General features: G+C 40.2%; 1 non-coding gene across 1 annotated transcript; it reads left to right on the top strand.

The window, feature by feature from the left end:
• Positions 1-3,104: 3,104 nt before the first annotated feature.
• LOC116552465 lies at positions 3,105-3,318 on the top strand. The gene has a single exon (XR_004269395.1). It is a non-coding gene; the product is annotated as a small nucleolar RNA U3 (small nucleolar RNA).
• Positions 3,319-4,622: the final 1,304 nt, after the last annotated feature.

Below are 4,622 nucleotides of genomic sequence, written 5' to 3'. Positions count from 1 at the left end.
AACTTGGATTTTGTAAAGAGTTTACAAGAGCAAAGACCTGGAACCAACCCAAATGCCCATCGATGATAGACTGGACAGGGAAAATGTGGCACATATACACCATGGAATATTATGCAGCCATCAAAAATGATGAGTTTGTGTCCTTTGTAGGGACATGGATGAACCTGGAAACCATCATTCTCAGCAAACTGACAGAAGAGCAGAAGATCAAACACTGCATGTTCTCACTCATAGGCGGGTGTTGAACAACGAGAACACATGGACGCAGAGAGGGGAGCACTACACACTGGGGTCAGTTGGGGGGAAATAGGGGAGGGACGGTGGGGGTGGGGAGTTGGGGAGAGATGGCAAGGGGAGAGATGCCAGATGTAGGTGATGGGGAGGAAGGCAGCAAATCACACTGCCATGTGTGTACCTATGCAACAATCTTGCATGTTCTTCACATGTACCCCAAAACCTAAAATGCAATAAAATAAATAAATGAGGAAAGAAAAAAGAAAGTGATACCACAGCTTTCAGGAGTCTGCAGCATTTGGCCATTGTTCCCCTCTTCAGTCCCCCTGGGGCATGCCCTGCTCACTGTGCTCTGGCCACCCTGCCCTTCTTTCTGCCCTCTATGCTGATCTCTTGGCCAGGATTAGAGCCTTCTTATCTCCCTTTCCCTCTGCTTGAAGTACACTTTACCTGGTGTCTTTGTTCATGTTCTCCCAGAAGTAAACCTTGATGTAAGTATTTCAATTCAAGTTATTCATTTGGAAGGTTGTCTCAAAAACACAGGTAGGGGAATAGGAGACTGGGTCAGGGGAAAACAAATAGCCAATAAGGAAACACTAATGAGGTAGTCACCACTATGGATAGCTAGAGTTTACTTAGGCTGGGGAACTCTGTAAGACAGCATAGACCAGCTCTATTTGGAATATGACTGTATACACAGCACCTATTTTAGGCACTTAATAGATATTTGTTGCATGAATAAATAGAGAATAAATTAATAAAGCAGCTAGCACATGAATAGTGCTCACTATGTGCTACCTGGAACGTGATGAACTTTAATAAATTTATGCTGCTTTGCTATATTTGCAAATTTGTTAATTCTGAGGTCTTTTTCTTCAATATATGCTATGTAGCCTCAACATAGTCACTGAGACTATTTAATCATAATGCATTGATGCCAACTGAATTTGTAATATTCATTCCAAGAGAAGGAGTGGAAATGAAGGAGCCTCTATGATCACTTGGAAAATCTTTCAGTATACACAGAGGTTGGAAAATGGGGATATACTAAGCTGGAGGGAAGGGGTATATGTTCAATGGAAAAATTCCCCGAGTGATTTTGATATGTGCCTTCTCCTTATGACAATGACATGAAACAAGCCAAATCATTCTCATAATTTCATTATTCATTTCAAGCAATTATTGCTTTGATTTTATTTTTCAAATAATGACCTCTTCTGGGAATGAAGCACTTGTCATCACCTTTCCAGTTTGAAATTCTTTTTTGTGGCATTTAAGCTTTTGATCTTATAAAAGCATTGGCCATTTTTTATCCCATAAAAGCAGTTTGTTAAAATCACGAACTAAAGTGTTTAAGTGTCATTCTGTTAAAAGTCTCACAGATGTTGTGTGGCATGTGGCTTTTGCTCAGAGAATTATTCAAGTAATGGTACTTGAGTATTTATTTTATACATGCTAGGAATCAAAGAATACCAGATAACAACTATACTGAATAACAGTAGAGAAATAAAGATTCATTCTATGTTTTAGTTCTGTATGAGATCTGTGTTTTTGGGGAGGGGGAAGATAATAAGAATTAACTGAATGAATTCTTCAAGCTGTTCCTTACACAGGAAGCACTGTCATAATGGGTCACCATTAACTATGGAAGTATACTGTATCTTTTAGGTATGTTGGGATGGACATAGAAATGAGACCTACTTTGTTAAGTCATACCAAGATTAGTGTTTTTAGCTCAGTAGTGCATTGTATAACACTAGTCTGACTTGTAATGTGTTCAACAGAAAACCAAAAAATTACACTTTGTCCTCTAACATACAATCTTTGTGAAAAAAACAACAAGCTACAAATAACACAAGCCATTTAGAAAGATGGCCTTGAGATCCTCAAGAGATGGGGTGAATATATCTGTCAGTTTGATGTTTGTCCACTATACTCCTTATGGTGAACTTTGAGCTAATTTTTAATGGTTTGAATTGTGACATAAGAAATGATAAACTCTTCCTCTTCTTGGAGTCTGTGGCAGACCAGGGATCATGAAATGTTTATGTAAATAAATGTGCCACTCACTATTAAAGGGAATTCTAGATTCCTCCCAGTTCATTTAAATACGAAAATATATTAGAAGCTGTAGGAAGAACTTTAGCTATTGAGGCCCCAGCATACTTCAATTATTGATTGGCTTTCATTAAAGAAACAGAAGGTATACCTCCATCTTCCATAAAGCAATAGACTGGCCTAAATGAAAACGAAGGCCTTCAAAAAAGTAAGAACCATTTTGGTTGCTAAGGTGATGAAAGAAGGCTATTGGGGCATGTGGTAGTGAGGTCAGGTGGCCTAAGGTGGCTCAGCTCTCAAGAGTGGAAATATTTGTGAATGTCTAATGATAACTAGAGAGTGAGAGAGGAAGGGCGTATGTTACTAGTTACCCGTTCTCTTAGGAGCTAATGTGGAAACCGTACAGAGAAACCTTTTAGTGGAGTGATTCAAAATATATTGATGCCTTCTGACCATCAAGGTTGTCCTTTTACTGGGGTTGCTGATCTCTTAACAGCATGGTAAAGAGCAAGTAATACAGGAAGGAAAGAAGCTGCTCTGTCAGAGCAAAGGATAGGGAGAAAATTGGTAGGGAAAGGCAAAAGGCAATTAGATATGAGAAGGCTTCTCACCGCTTGCTAGCAATTAGAGGAACACATGTTTTGCACACTTAGACCTACTAATATTCATATTTGCAGGTCAGTTTGAGTGACAGCATTTCTGGTCTATAGAATACATTCCTCTAGGTGTACCCCAAGGAAAAAGAAGTTTGCAACAACAGCATTTCTTTTTCTCTTATCTGGTTTAGAACTGGTGATTCAAGAAAAGGAATAACCACTATGCTTTCAGGGATCATTTTTATAGTTCATTACTAGAGCAGTTCCTCTGAACGTGTAGAGCAGTGGAAACCATGAGGAAGACAGGCAGTGTTCTGTCCTGAGTGTGAAGCTGGCTCTTGGTGTTGCTTTGCTGCAACTGCCACTTGCCACTGATGACCGTTTTTGTCTTCCTCTGGGACAATAAGGGAAAGGATGCAGTCTGAATGGTTATCATTGAAAGCAAGAAAGAAAGAGAGAGAAGAAAGGAAGAGAGAAAGACAAAAGAGAGAAACAAGAAAGAGAAAGAAAGATAAGAAAGGAAGGAAGGAAGAAAGAAAAGGAAGAAAGGAAAAAAGAAAGAAAAGGAAGAAAGAAAAGAAAAGAAAATAGAAAGAAAGAAAACTACCAGATTTTTCAGTGTTAGAGCCCACAGTTACTAATATCCCATTCCTACCAGTCTCTGAAATCACTCTCCCTGGATGTCTTCCTGAGTTTGGATGCTGTACCCACCGACAGTTATTCTGCAAAGATAAGAAAGGAGTGACACAAAAGAATCCTGACAGCCTGAAGCCACCGACAGCCTGTCTCTGCTGGCAAGTAAAGCATCCCTGATATACTTAATTAGCTATTATCATTAAGTATTACTAATTAATATATTAATATAATTTTGGTTATCAACAATAAATCTCTGCTGGTTTAATATACAGATGATTGATGTGATTTGTCTCTTTAGAAAGCTCTCTGGAAGAAGCATAAACCCATGAGGTCTAGAGGGAGCAGATAAAATGGCCAGAGTGGTGAACATGACAACAGAGTTAAGATAATCAGCTGCATCTGAAGAAGTCCCCAAGCAGAAAAGGATCTAGCAGAACAGGCTGGTATTTTTAAAACGTTGGCTGATCCTTAACTCATTCTGTTAGACATTTCTCTTTGGAATAGACTGGAGTCTTTTGGGCAGAGGTGTAAGCAAGGCAAGAAGGGCTGGGCATGGCATCCTAGATGTGGGTAAAAGGGGAGAATCCCAGCCAGATGCGGTGGCTCATGCCTGTAATCCCAGCATTTTGGGAGTCCAGGGTGGGCGGATCATGAGATCAAGAGGTCAAGACCATCCTGGGCAACATGGTGAAACCCGCCTCTACTAAAAATACAAAAAATTAGCTAGGCATGGTGGCATGTGACTATAGTCCCAGCTACTTGGGAGGCTGACGCAGGAGAATCTCTTGAACCCGAGAGCAGAGGTTGCAGTGAGATGAGATACTGCCATTGCACTCCAGCCTGGCAAAAGTGAGACGCTGTCAAAAAAAAAAAAAAAAAGTGGGCAATCCCTTCTCATAGTCTCCCTTCCTGAGAGAGTTGCAATAATTCTGTGATGCTTCCCAGTTTCATAAGGATATTAGACAGCACTTACCTTGCCTGCAGCCCCTGCTTACTTTGAGCTTTGCATGTCTCTTGAAACCATTACCAAGGCTGGCTAAACTAAATGTCAGTCATCGTTTTCCACCTGCCCTGCTATCTGCTGTTCTCTGCCCATGC

Source organism: Sapajus apella, unplaced genomic scaffold, assembly GCF_009761245.1.
Source record: "Sapajus apella isolate SASKATOON/1434 unplaced genomic scaffold, GSC_monkey_1.0 scaffold11, whole genome shotgun sequence".
Taxonomy (NCBI): Eukaryota; Metazoa; Chordata; class Mammalia; order Primates; family Cebidae; genus Sapajus; species Sapajus apella.
This window is presented reverse-complemented; position numbering and strand designations above follow the sequence as displayed.